We start from the raw sequence: 15720 nt of genomic DNA, 5'->3' as shown, positions 1-15720 counted from the left end.
GGGGTTTCACCATGTTGACCAGGATGGTCTCGATCTCTTGACCTTGTGATCCACCCGCCTCGGCCTCCCAAAGTGCTGGGATTACAGGCGTAAGCTAAAGTAAGAATTAAACAAAAATATTTTACCACTATTTGTTTCCCTATAAAACTTCCAGTTTCCTTTAAATTTGGAAAAGTTTGTCTTTGTTCTTCACTATACAAATTCCACTGTTTAGTTTGCATGGAGTATAGAGCTGGTCTTTATATGCAGTGAAATAAAGTTAAATGGTGTCAGGCCACAATATAATAGATGAGGGGTTGTTATTGTTGTTACCAAAATCTGTCATTGAAATTCTTTGTGTACAGCATTGAAGCCCAGAGACCCTGAATGCAGCCCTAACTGGCAAATTAAATGCCCATCTACTGATTTAGAGTACTTGTAAAATACCAGTGTTCACATGCTATTGGTAGCTCACATCTCATAAATCTTTAACAAATGTCCCTCATGTTCCCCCCAAAACTTTAGATTATATTAATTGTTACCTTACTTGTACAGCAGACATATGTTATTGAGTCTCTGCACTTGTTCTGTATGAATGCTTCATTCACAAGAGGATGTGCTGTTCTCAACATGGTCATGTTGGCATTAAGGCACTCCTCACTGCAAGCTCTGAATAAATTCTAGTCTGTTTGTTTGAGTCCTGCTAAATGATATCTGGAAATGAGGCTTTCTGAGATATTTGAGGCATGAACACCTACCTTTGAAAAACTGGTTATTGATGTTAAACTGGTGACTGAAAAATGTGAAATATGATGAGGAAGATGAAAGAGAATGAGAGTCCCTGGGAACTTGAAGGAATCTTCCTGAAGCAGGAAGATTGTACCTGTGTTCAAGTTGGTATGCAGATATGGAAAGATGCGGCTGGGCATGGTGGCTCATGCCTGTAATCCCGCACTATTGGAGACCAAGGGGGGTGGATCACAAGGTCAGGAATTCAAGACCAACTTGGCCAAGATGGTGAAACCCTGTCTCTATTAAAAATATAAAAATAAGCTGGGCATGGTGGTGGGCTTCTATAATCCCAGCTACTTGTGAGGCTGAGGCAGAGAACTCCTTGAACCTGGGAGGCAGAGGTTGCAGTGAGCCAAGATCGCACCACTGCACTCCAGCCTGGGCAATAGAGTGAGGCTGAACCAAAAAAAAAAAAAAAAGGAAAGATGCTTTGCTTTACTATTCTCTCTTTACATGCCCTTTCATCTTCTGAACCAAAGGTATTCTGTTCCTGTTTTGGAATTTTTTTGTATCAAAGTGATACTTTTGGCTGGGTGCGGTGACTCATGCCTGTAATCCCAGCAATTTGGGAGACTGTGACGGGCAGATTATGAGGTCAGGAGATCAAGACCATTCTGGTCAACATGGTGAAACCCCGTTTCTACTAAAAATACAAAAAAAAATTGACTGGGCATGGTGGTGTGCACCTGTAGTCCCGGCTACTCGGGAAGCTGAGACAGGAGAATCACTTGAACCCAGGAGGTGACGGTTGTGGTGAGCCGAGATTGCACCATTGTACTCCAGCCTGGAGAACAAGAGCGAAACTCTATCTCAAAGAAAAAAAATGTGATACTTTTTTAAAGAAGATTTTTCCATGAAATAGTTTTAAGTATACAAAAAGATACACAGATAGTACAAAGAGTTCTGTATATCCTTGAGTTACCAGCAGTGTAACATCTTATATAACCATGAATCTAGTAAAATATGGAAAAGATCTATGCTTCAATAAATAGTTTTATACCAATTATTTTTATAAATATAAATATAAAAAGTGTATGCTTCAATAGTTTTCTACCAGTTATTTATAAAAATTATTTTTTATATATTTATAAAATTATTTTAAATAAATAATTGGTACAAAACTATTTATTGAAGCATACACTTCTTCCATATTTGACTAGGCTTTGCAGTAATGTCATTTTTCTGTAGAGGATATACTGCATTTACTGTCAGGTATATTATTTATTGCTATGTAATAAATTATTGCACACTAAGTGGCTCTAAACCACACACACATTACTCACAGTTTCTCTGAATCATGAATCCAGATAGAGATGATGGCCAAGGATGAGATCTCAAGTGAAGGTTCAGCTGGGGAAGGATCCTCTTCCAACCTCATGTGATTGTTGTCAGGGGTCAATGCCCTGTGTTAGTTGAGATGACTTCATTGGTGAATTATTCCCAACCTTTAAATAATTAATAACAATCTATCACAAATTCTTCATACAACTTAAACAACTACAAAATAAGTGGAGGTGAGATCACTTCATAATGTATACTCAAACAGTTTATATTAATACTACAACTAAAGCAAGTCATTTCAAGGAAAAAAAATAAGACCAATATGTTTTGTAAATGTAAAAGCAAACATCCTCAAGAAAATGCTAGCAAAACAAATCAGCAAATGTAAAATGAATTATACACCATCACCAAAGGTATTTGTCTCAGGAATGCAAATTTGGTTCAACATATAAAATAATTAGTGTCATACCCTATATTAATAAAACCAAAAATGAAAGCCACATGATCATCTAAAAGATGCAGAAAAAGCACTTGACAAGTCAAAAATCTATTCATGATAACAATACAGAGCAAATATGCCAATAAGGAACCTTTCTTTAAAGGACATCCATGTCATCATGTTATATACTCACATGTCATAATTTATCTAAAAGGCTCAATACTTTCTCCAAGACTATAAACAAGACAAGGATGTTCACTCTTCACACCTGCTTTCAACATTATAGTGGAGGATGTAGATAGGTTAATTAGCCTAGAAAAGTAAACACAAGTTTAATATTACTAAGTGTCAATATTTTCGAAATTGGCATACAGATATATTACAATCCCTATAAAAATGTGAGGTAACATTTTTTTTCTAACTGGGCAAGCTGATTTTAAAATTCAGGTGTAATACAATACAAAATAATGCAAAGCAGCCAAAAGAAATTTCAAATGAAAAGCAGAGTTCACAATATAGACTCATATATCCTAATTTCAATAGTTATTACAAAGCAATCAAAATAAAGATTTGTGGTACTAGTATAAACACATACATACAGATTGATATGGTTTGGCTCTGTGTCCCCACCCAAATCTCATCTCAAATTGTAATACCTTTGTGTCAGGGGAGGGACTTGATGGGAGGTAACTGAATCATGGGAATGAACTTCCCCCTTGCTGTTCTCATGACAGTGAGTTCTCACAAGATCTGATGGTTTAAAGTGTGTGGCAGTTCCTTGCTGGCTTTTTCTCTTCTGCCACCATGTAAGATGTGCTTTGCTTCCCCTTCATCCTCTGCCATGATTTTAAGTTTCCTGAGGCCTCCCCAACTATGTGGAACTGTGAGTCAAATAAAACTTTTTTTAAATTACCCAGTGTCAGGTAGTTATTTATACCAGAGTGAAAACAAATTAATACACAAATCAAAGGAATACAATGGAATTGAACGTCCAAAAATTAACCTTTACCTTTATAATCAAATACAAGGTTGCCAAGTCAATTCAATATGGAAAATATTTTCACACCAAATGTTGTTAGGACAATTGAATATCCACAAGCAAGCTGAACTTCTCTCTCATAACATACACATAATTGGCTCAAAATGATTATGTACCCAAATACGAGAGCTAAAGAGACCAAATCTAGAATATAGAAATACAGAAATACGTGGTTGTGTTCTTAGGTGAAACAATATAATATAGAAATATAGAATATAGAAATACAGAATATGTATAAACATAGAAATACATATTTGTGTTCTTAGGTTAAACAATAATTTCTCTTATTTCTACGATATGACAGCTGAAGTAGAAGAAAATATTCACAATCATATAGTATAAAAGGGTATATTATCCACAAAACACACACAAAAAATTTACAACTCAAAGATAAAAAGGCAAATATCACAATCAACTTGGTAAATTATTTGAATAGACATTTCCGCAAAGATGCTACAGTCATGTCCACTAAGCACAGGATGCGAGGTCTAAAGTCTTTTGTCATAAGGGAATGTAAATCTAAACAACTATGAGATACATTTCACAAATCTAAAGGGTGGACATACTGCAGGAAAAAAAAGCAAATTAAAAAAGGTGAAATACTGTGTATGATTACAGTTACGTGACACCCCAGAAAGTGAAAAAATATAGAGACAAATATTTGGTATTTACTGGGGGCTCAGAAGAGAGGCAGTTCAAACTAGTGAGGTACTGTAGATTTCCTCTGGGAAGTGAAATCATACTGGTATCATACTGTAATGATAAATACATAATTATATCTTACAAATGTTAAATAACTTTATAATATAAATGAGGAAATTAAAAACTTTATACAGTAGGTAGGAGATAGCATGGGACAATGGCCATAATAAAACTGTACACTTCAGTGAAATAACCTCACAGAAGGGAGTGGGGAAATAGCAACTGACCCAAGTAGCTTAGCAAATAAGTGGCTATTCTGAATCTAAAGAGTGAAGATTCATCCATAAGTACTTTAGTTGGTAGAGTTCTTTCTCAGGGCAGTGTACATTTCCAATTCTGAAACCACTATACATGTCTTTTGGATTAAGTGATTAAGTAACAGAACCATCTTTATTACTGTAAAAGTGGTAGGCTACATACAAGTAAGTGGTAACAGGTGCACTGATGCATATAGTACTGGATTAGATCCAATGCCGGAGCTGCAGCATTATTAGGAATGCATGTTTAATTTAATAAAGATATGTACGGATACATGATAAAATATTTATACATATATGTGTATCTATGTGTATATACACGCAAACACATACACACATATTTGAATATGTGTATCCCCATACATGGGGAGCAGGAGTGTGGACTTTGTCAGCAGACAAGTTCAGGACTCAATAGAGATGCCCCAGGAGCACTGAATACACCCAGGTCCAATATCTCCATTTCTAATTAAATTTTCCAATAAAAATAACTAGGACTCTGAAAAAAATGGCTAATACTAGGCTTGCAAGGAAATTAACACAATTAGGCTGAGCACCTAGTAGTTCAGAAGACAATAAAATGTAAACAACTAACCAACCACATAACAATATCAAAACTTAATTATGGTGGTGTTTCAAAATGACAGAGGATCCAAAGAAAAGACCTTCCAATAGCCAACAGTGGAAAAATTCGAACAATCAAATAAATGAAGTAGTAGATGTAAAGAGTAAAATAAATATTCGTTTGTGCAATGACATAAAAATGATTGCACAAAATAACTATCATTGGAGAAGAATAGACACATGTTCAGTGTGAGAGTTCCAAAAACTTTGGTAGACACTCTACTCATAATGTGGAGCATGTTTTGTTTTTTTTTCCCCCAAGATAGAAGATTGGAGGCTTTGTGAGTGTGCCCCACATGCTTGGAAACAGCAAAATAGTATGTAAAGATTTACACTGTGAATTTTTACCCAACACAGGAACTCAACAGGAAAATTGAAAGGAGAGACGGGCAGCAATTTGCCCCAAGTATCAGATGGGGAACTGAGTCTTCAGAATGTGAAAGGGGGAGACTATCTTCACTCTACCCAACACTGGAGCTGACTTAGACAGGAGGGGAGTGGTACCTGGATGTGCTATGTGTGCATTCCCAGACCCCAGTAGGGAAAGAAGGAAGATATTCTAAATCCTAATTCAGAGGTGACCTTGCAGAAATCAGCCAGGCAATCTAGGCAGTGGTCACATGTTGGGAGAAGCTCCCAACTGAGAAATGCAATTTAATATTGAGTGGAGTATGAATCCTCCAGTTCCAGAACCAAGGGACAAGCAGGAAGCATTCTCTTGCCAGGACCATAGGAGCTGGTTACTCCTGCTCCACATGCCAAATCAAGAGGGGTGTGGCCTGAGAGCCACTATTTCATTTTCAGTCTCCACGTAAAAGTATTGCAACCTGGGGTGGGTTTGTGTTCTGAACATGGATTCTCTGGGACCTAGCTGACTGTTGTGGCTTTTCATCAGCAGAAATCTGCATGGATGAAACCTGCTGTGTGAAGGGCATGGGGAGCTGGGCCAGTCTACCAGCCATCTATTGCCTGGCCCTCTCTCCCCACGGGGACTCTTTTGAAGCACAGGAGGTCCTGCTTCTCACTGGAACTATCCCAGTGGCCAGAGAACTGTCCACCAACCCCTATTGAAACTGCTGCTTGTGCCCACACATGGGGAGCAGAAGTATGGACTTTCCTGACCTAGCTTTGCCCCTCTACCTGCCCTGGTAGCAGAGCAGGAACAGGGACTTTTAGGTGATAGGTCTCTGCCCATTACCTGATTGCTTGCCCTGGGTAACAACGGCTCAGCATAAATCCCAGTACCGTGATTGCAGCTGGCTCTTTCCTGCAAGTGCCATCTCCTAGCCGGAGATCAACCAACACAATTACAGCCACTACAAAATCTGTTGGCACAGTAGCACAGTGCTTGAGAAGGAGAAAACTTTTGCATGACCTCAGCTAATACCATTGCTCACACACACCTGGCTACAAGGGGGACTTGTACCTGCTCATGTACCCAGTACATTGCTACGACAGCTGACAGTTAAGAAATACACTCCAGTAATATTTATAACCAACAAAATCTTACAGTGTCTATGCCAGTCCTCTGCCAACCCCATCAGAGCTGGTGCTTGCACCTGCCACTAGAGACAAAAGGAAAGGTCAGCCTACTCCAGCTCTACCCAACATTAGCTACTCTGGAGCTAAGAGTGAAGCCTAAGCCACTGTACGTCCCATGGACTAGTCCATGCTGTAAGGCATTAGAGAGCTTCTCCAGATGGCCAACTAGAGATGTCAGTCATCAATTCTCCTCAGAACTAAAACCAACATTACAAGTGAATAATCGTAGATCAAATGTACTAGAGCCTATCACAAAGTTCCCCGGAGGAATCCATGACACAAAAAAAGAAAGAAACAAAAAGCTGGCAGAGATCACACCCTGAGAGAATGAGTAATCTGTGGAAAGGGTAAGTGCTTTCAGCCTCTCTAGTCCTGGCAGCAGACTTTTGGTATCTGAACTCAAGGAGAGCTTCTTTGCCCTTGCGGGCCCAAATACTGGAGTGGGCTGCAGTTTGAGGGCTTTTCCAGAGTATTACACTGAGCTACCAGCTCATATAGGGTCCCTTCCTTTCTCCCCTGGAACTTGGCTGTAGTAGTGGACACCATACCTGGTACGCACTCACTGTGGGACTTTGTTCTGCTCAGGGACTTCCAACCCTTGTGTCTTTAACATCACTGGATCCCTTGCAGACATTCCTTGATATGGTGAAATCACATCAAATATCTCCTCAGCCTACAGTGAAACAAAACTAGAAATTAATTCCAAGAGGAACTCCCAAAAGTATATGAATACATGGAAATTAGGCAACCTGATGGAAATTTTATTTTTTCAATTAATTATTACAGTGACACAAAACATCTGGGATACAACAAAAGCAGTACTGAGAGGGAAGTTTGTAGTGCTAAATGTCTATGTCAGAAAGTCATATAGATCATAAATTGACATCCTAACATCACAAGTCAAAGAACTATAAAACAAGAACAAACCAAATCCAAAACTATCACAAGAAAAGTAATAACAAAGATCAGAGCAGAATAAATAAAATTGAAGCCCCCAAAATAATACCAAAGATCAATAAAATGAAAAGTTGGTTATTTGAAAAGATAAACAACTTTGACAGACTACTAGTTAGAGTTACTGAGAAAAGACAGATGATTCAAATAAGCTCAATGAGAAATGAAAATGGAGACATTGCAACTGATACCACAGAAATACAAAACATCATCTGAGACTAGTATTGATACCTCTATGAATACAAAGTAGAATATTTAGAAGAAATAAATTCCTAAAAACATACAACCACCCTGCCAAGGTTAAATCAGGAAGAAATTACATCCTGAAAAAAACACCAATCCATAGTGATATTAAATCAATAATAAGTAATTGTCCAACAAAAAAGCCCAGGACCAGACAGAGACACAGACAAATGCTAACAGATGTTTAAGGAAGAACTGATATCAATTCTACTGAAAGTATTCTAAAAGATGAAGAGGGAGTGAATCATCTTTAAATCTTTTTTTTTTTTTTTTTTGAGACACAGTCTTGCTCTGTTGCCAGGCTGGAGTACAGTGGCACAATCTCGGCTCACTGCAACCTCCGCCTCCAGGGTTCAAGCGATTCTCCTCCCTCAGCCTCCCAAATAGCCAGGAAGTGCACCACCATGCCCAGCTATTTTTCTGTGTTTTCAGTAGAAACGGGGTTTCACTATGTTGGCCAGGATGATCTTGATCTCTTAACCGCATGATTTACGTGCCTTGGCCTCCCAAAGTCCTGGGGTTACAGGCATGAGCCACTGCACCCAGCCCCAAATCATTCTTTATAGTGATTATCACCCTGATACCAAAGGCAGAAAAGAACAAAACAAAAAAAGAAAATTACAGGCCAATGCCTCTGATGACCACAGATGCTAAAATCCTCAACAAAATACCAGCAAACCAAATCCGACAGCACATCTACAAGATAATTCACCACAATCAAGTGGGTTTCATCCAGGGGTGCAAGGATGGCTCAGCATTTGTGTCAATAAATGCAATTAACCATATAAACAGAGCACTGATGCATTAGGTTTTCTCCTTGCCTCAGCTACTTGAAAGTCTTGGGCCCCCTATCTTCAAGACATATGATTTACCTGACCCTATCACTGTCTACTATTAGCTCACCCTACCTTCCTGCCCACTGCTCTGTACTCAATAAAAGTCAGAGTGCCCAGGCACTTGGTCCCACTGCAGGTTGCCACACTTTGGCTGGCAGTGGACCCCTGCGCCCAAACCCTCTTTTCTCTATCTCTGTCTGTGTCTTCTATTTCTGCAGTTTCTCATCTCTGTACCAGCAGAGAGGGGCTCACAGAACCCTATAGGGCTGGGCCCTATAGATGCCAAGATAATTTAGTATGGAAAATATTTTCTTTTTTTTGAGATGGAGCCTTGTTCTGTCACCAGGCTGGAGTGCAGTGCCACAATCTCCACTCACTGCAACCTCCATCTGCCAGGTTCAAGAGATTCTCCTGCCTCAGCCTCTGAAATAGCTGGGATTACAGGCATCTGCTACCACGCCTAGCTATATTTTTGTATTTTTAGTACAGATGGGGTTTCACTATGTTGGCCAGGCTGGTCTTGAACTCCTGACCTCATGAGCCACCGGCCATGGCCTCCCAAAGTGCTAATATTACAGTCATGAGCCATCACGCCCAGCCGGGAAAATATTTTCTACAAAATTACCGGAACAAGTGGATACTGGCGTGAAAGTTGACTCCTCCCTTACACAATATATTTAACCGACTCAAAATAGATCATAGACTCGTATGTATAAGCTGGAACTACAAACCCCATAGAACATAGAAATAAATCTTTGTGGCTTAGGTGAAACAATGGATTACAAGCTATGACACCAAAATACAAGTCACTAAAGAAAAAAAGTAGATAAATTGAACTTCATTAGATTTTAAAACTTTTGTGATTCTAAGTTTGGGTCATAAGGATTACCCAAACTGCAAATCATAGAGCTGACTGGAGTCTATTGTTGAGAATATACAAAACATTCTTACAAAACAAAGAAAAGATGATAACTAAATGTGAGTAAATTGTATGAACAGACATTTCTCCAAAGAAGCTGTATAAATGTCCAAAAAGCGCATGAAAATATAATCAACCTTTAGTACTTATTAAAATTTGAATCTATATTATCAAGAGATACATTTCACAAATCTCTCCTTTTTTTTTTTTTGACACGTAGTTTTGCTCTTGTTGCCCAGGCTGGAGTGCAATGGCCCAATCTCAGCTCACGGCGACCTATGCCTCCCGGGTTCAAGCAGCTCTCCTGCCTCAGCCTTCTAAGTAGCTGGGATTACAAACATGCGCCACCACACACAGCTAATTTTGTATTTTTAGTAGAAACCATGGTTTCTCAATGTTGGGCAGACTGGGCTTGAACTACTGAACTTGGGTGATCTGCCCGCCCTCAGCCTCCCAAAATGCTGAGATTACAGCCGTGAGCCACTGTGCCTGGCCCACAAATCTTAAAAGCATATTCTTAAGTGAAAGAAGCCAGTTTGAAAAAAGTACATACTGTGTAATTAATTACATTTACATGACATTGTGGACAAGGTATAATTATAATGGTAGGGAAAAGGTAAGTGGCTAAAAGGGGCTTGAGTTGGGCGCCGTGGCTCATGCCTGTAATCCCAGCACTTTGGGAGGCCGAGGCAGGCAGATAACCTGAGGTCAGGAGGTCAAGACCAGCCTGGTCAACATGGTGAAACCTCGTCCCTACTAAAAATACAAAAATCATCCAAGCATGGTGGTGGGCACATCTAATCCCAGCTACTCAGGAGGCTGAGGCAGGAGAATTGCTTGAACCCGGGAGGCAGGGGTTGCTGTGAGCCAAGATCACGCCATTGCACTCCAGCCTGGGCAACAAGAGTAAAACTCTAACTCAAAAAAAGGGGGCTTGAGAGAGGAAGGCTGAATAGGTGAAATAGAAACATTTTGTATGTGTGCAGTGGAATAATTTTCGGTGATACTGCAATGGTATGTTGCTTTTGCTATTTTACAAACCCTGTAGAATTTTACATCACAAAGTGTAAACCTACATATATGTGAATTTTGAATGTCATTTAATAGTTTGGGAGATCCCCTGGAGGAATGAAGTCAAAATAATATAACTGTATAACAAATAAATGAAATAATCTCAGGAAGTGGGGAGAAAGGGAACCAACTTAAGAAATTTAGAAAAACAGAAGTTCTTAGGCTAAATGTCAAAGCATTTGTACATAAATACTCTATTTTAGGTGGAAATATTCTTTCCCATGGGGGTATGAATACTACAACCACTCTCCATGTATTTTGGACTCACCGATTACATAAAGGTGCCCAACCATCTCACTGTTAACATGGGAGGTTATGTACAAGTAGTGGGAATGGGGAGATTGATTCATGTGGTACTGATTAAATCATGGGTGCTAGAAATATTAGGAAGAATTCAGGCTTAACTTTACATAGATACATATGGGGAAACGTAGAAATACACATATATATGTGAGTATGAGTAACATACACACATACTTTGTTAGATGGCAGAGCACAAAATTAATAGATCCCTAGTAGAAACAAGAACACCACTGCTCAGAGCTTTATTTCTAATGCCACTCAGCAAAAGAAGAACCAGGGCTTTTTGGAGAAATCGTTAATGATAGGGTTGGGCAGTAAATCAACACTATTAAGTTTAAACGCCTTATAGTGCCAGAAAGTAAGAAAAAGTTAAACAACACAACCAAACAACCAACTACACAAACAAAATCAAACAGCAATAATGTGGGTACTTCAAAGTGGTAAAGCAGCTGACTGAAAGACCTTCTAATGAACAACACTAGAGCAATTTGAGCAATATAATAAACTAGTTTAATTATAGTGGAAATAAATATTTACTATTTGCATAATATTCCATATGTTCCAATGAAATAAACATAAAATAAATGCTGGAGAATAGGTAAATTGCCTATAGCAATGAAATACAAATTATATTTGTAGATGTCCTACCCCAAAGGAGGTAGAGCATAATTCTCCATTTGGGACGTATGTGCTGTGCATAGTAACATTTTCTTCAAAATATATGGCATGGAAAAAGGGGAGAAAAGAGTGGAGTGGAGAAAGTGACGTAAACTCCCTAATCTAGGTGATTAAATTGGTATCAATAGTGATACAGCATTCTGATATAATGCCACGAGTATTGCACTAATCCCTGTGGTCTTCCTCTCCAAACCCCACAATTCCTGTCTGACTATAAGAAAAAATAATCATAGAAATTATAAATAGAGGATGTCAATGCCATCAAAAACAAGGAAAGTAAGAGAAACTCACACAGACAAAGGAAGCCTAAGGAGACACGATATCAAAATGTGATATGCCGGCCGAGTCCAGTGGCTTGTGACTGCAATCCCAACACTTTGGGAGGCTGAGACAGGCAGATCATGAGGTCAGGAGATCAAGACCATCCTGGCCAACACAGTGAAACCCCGTCTCAACTAAAATAGAAAAAATTAGCCAGGTGTGCTAGCGGGTGCCTGTAGCTACTCAGGAGGCTGAGGTAGGAGAATCACTTGAACTCAGTGGGAAAAGTTGCCGTGAGCTGAGATCACACTCCAGCCTGGTGACAGGCAGAGACTCCATCTCAAAAAAAAAAAAAAAAAAAGAAAAGAAAAAAAGTAGTATGTTATTCTGGAAGAGTTCCTGGAACAGAAAATGGATGTTAAATTTAAGAAAGAAAAAATAAATCTAGTAAATATGTGGATATGTGCATATTGCTCAATAAGAACGTGTATTATTGGTGCGTTAATTATGAAAAATGCCCCCTGCTAATATAAGAGGTTAACAATAACGGAAACTCTGTGTTAGGTATATATTAACTCTCTGGATTGACTATGCAACTGTTCTTTAAATCCAGAGCTAATACAAAACAGAAAGTTTTTTTTTCTCTCTTTTTAAAAATTCTCTGCCAAGCTTGATAAACAGAACATTATCAATATTGTTGATGTCTCAAGTGTTCATCTCCCCAATTCCACAGTCTTTTTTACCCCCATGAAGGTTACAATTATTTTCAATTTACTTTCTGTCATTCCTTACTTTTTTCTATATTATTTTTATGGCTAAGTTTGTATTTCTAAATAATATATTGTTCAGTTTTTATTGTCTTCCAATTTAGATAAAGGTGTTCCAATTGATCTATAGTTCTCTTCAAATAATGAGAAGCCATCAGATGAATCCACATTGTTATGCATCCTACAAAATATCTGACCGTTCTTTTATGAAAAATAACTGAATACTGGGAAACTGTTGCACATCAGACAGGACCTGATATCACAGATACTCCAAGACGGTACCCAATGATCCCCACCTGTTGACTAACACGACCTTGTATTGTAATAATCTCCTTGTGAGTTTGGGCACAAAATGTGATTTGCTTTGATACAACAGAATAATACAAGGAGATGGGATATCACATGGGTGATGATGTTACATCAAAGTGTGATTTCTTTTTGCTAGCAAGCTCCCTGCCTTGATGGCTTTGATGTCTCATTCTGCCATGAGGCAGAAGCCAACATGGGAAGGAACTGAATGCAGCCTCTGCTCAACAGCAAGGAACTGAGGCTCTTGGACCAACAGCCTGCCCTAGAGTTTGCAATTTACACTTCAAAATAATCCAAGCCCCCTTTCAAATAACAGTCTATCACTTACAAGGTAGAGTGAACATCTTATAATAACAGAATAATCCTAATTATTTTCTCTTATCCCTTGTAGCATTGCAGTCATTAATTTCACTTACATGGTAGAATACACACGCCTCTCTCTCTCTCTCTATATATATATATTTTTAAATAATATTATTTATTTATTTATGACACATACTTAAGCATACTTAAATACATTGGTACCACTATCGTTTTTAACAGATTGTGTTTTGTTAGATCAATTAAGAATATGAAAAATAAAAGTTTTTATTGTCTAAGTTAACCACTAAAAAATGTTTTAAAAAATGTATGGCTGAGATGCTAAGAAAGGAGAGAAGATAAATTCATATAAAAGGCTCATCTAAAAGAACAAAAGGTAGAAAATGAGTGAAATACAAAAAAATAGGAATAAGGCAAATAAACAACTAGAAGATAGTGACAAACTTGGTAGATTTTTAATCCAACTCTATCAATAATGATCTTGAATGTCAATGTTCTAAATGCACTAATGAAAAGACTGAGTGAATCAAAGACCCAAATATATGTTGTCTATATGAAATCTGCTTTAAATATGAAGACCTACATGACCTAAAAGTGAGTGGGTACAATAAATATGATTACAAAAACCAAAGGAAGCAGGTGTACCTATATTAGTTTCCAAAGTCAAATATACATGGGTAATTTCATTTGTTTACTAAGAGAGAAAATCATTTAGGTACAAATAATCTACCAGTAAAAAACTTCCGCAAGTAACAATTAGTACAATTATAATTTAAAAGGGGACATATGATATAAAGAATGAATTTATGTAACATGTTACAATCTGAGACACAAAAATATCACGAGGAAATGCAGACACAGGCATGTGAACATGTGTATGTCCAAGGAGAAAGGTCTCTCCTGGATCGTTACCCTATCCTTCCATGGTCTGCCCTTCCTGCTCCTGCCTCCTCATGTACTACTCATCCCAGCAGTCCTTCCAATTCACTGTCCTTTTCTTATGGCCTGGCCTGTGCCACGGACACACTTTCCTCTTCCCTTTCCCTCCCCTGTCTTCTGGACTCACTACTCCTCACTCTCTAAAATCACCTCCAATGTTCCTCCTCCTGAAGGCCTCCCTTGCCCACCCCATCCCAGGCCTGAAACTTGTCCTCTGGGCTCCCAGGGTCAGCCCTTCCACCTACAGTTTAGTTTTTGTTAAGTTTTCTCAATGCCCACTGAACTGAAATACCAGAGAAGAGGGAAACTTAGTCTACGTTGTTCTCCTATGAGACCCACACATATAATAGAGCAAAACAAAGATTCTGCTTTATATTGAATTCCACAAATAAATTAATGAATCTCTCTAATTCCTCACCTATATTCTTGTCTACTTCCCAATCAATTTCAACTCTCTTTCCATGAAAAGGATTTGAACTTGAAGATAAAGCTGTTTTTGTTGTTGTTGTTGTTGTTGTGGTGGTGGTGGTTGTTATTTTTCTCCCTTCTGTTCTCAGGACAGAATCTGAATCCTAATTCCCCTTATGCTCTTCTCCAGCCTCCCCAACCTCAATCCACTGCAGAGCCCTTCATGGACCAGGCTGCTTCTACCTCATCAGCTTGCTCCTCTTCTGTCCTTTCCACAGTTTTGCCCTCTTAGACTAAGAAAAATCTTGTTCACCAAGAGTTAGCTCTATTAATATGGGTCCTTTGGTAAATATTTCCAAATCTTTACTAGTGACTACATTTCACCAATTCTTAATTTCTCTTTAATGTTACAAATGTCAGGTACCCTGTCTGCCTTCCTTACTGTGCTGGACTCACATTTGTCACCACTCACCTTCACATGGGCAAGCAGAACCACTTAACTGGGGAAGAATAATGTATGAGTAATTCCAGGAAAAGTGAAACAACTAATAGAGATTAGACATGGCTTGCCACATGTAAAATTAGCAAAAAATACTGGATGAATTACATGTGAAAATGAATTTCAGACACTGCACCTCCATAAGTGAAGGGCAGTGAGAAATACGAAAAATGGTCTGAGACCTACTATTAAGTTAGAATACTGCTTTAGGAGTTTCCAGGCTATGCTATAGCATAAATTTTGGAAGACACACTGAGTTGGGAAGAGGGAACTTAGAGTCTGGAAAATAAAGTGGTTGAATTTTGTCAAGCCATTTTCCACATCTAATGGTAAAGATGGGAGAGAGTACAGCACTTTGGGAGGCCAAGATGGGTGGATTACCTGAGGTGAGGAGTTTGAGACCAGCCTGGCCAATGTGGTGAAATACTGCCTCTACTAAAAATACAAAAATTAGCCAGGCATGGTGACACATGCCTGTAATCCCAGCTGCTTGGGAGGCTGGGGCAGGAGAATTGCTTGAGCCCAGGAGACAGGGATTGCAGTGAGCCAAGATAGCCACT

This window comes from Cebus imitator, unplaced genomic scaffold, assembly GCF_001604975.1.
Source record: "Cebus imitator isolate Cc_AM_T3 unplaced genomic scaffold, Cebus_imitator-1.0 Scaffold544, whole genome shotgun sequence".
In the NCBI taxonomy this organism is placed as follows: domain Eukaryota; kingdom Metazoa; phylum Chordata; class Mammalia; order Primates; family Cebidae; genus Cebus; species Cebus imitator.
This window is presented reverse-complemented; position numbering follows the sequence as displayed.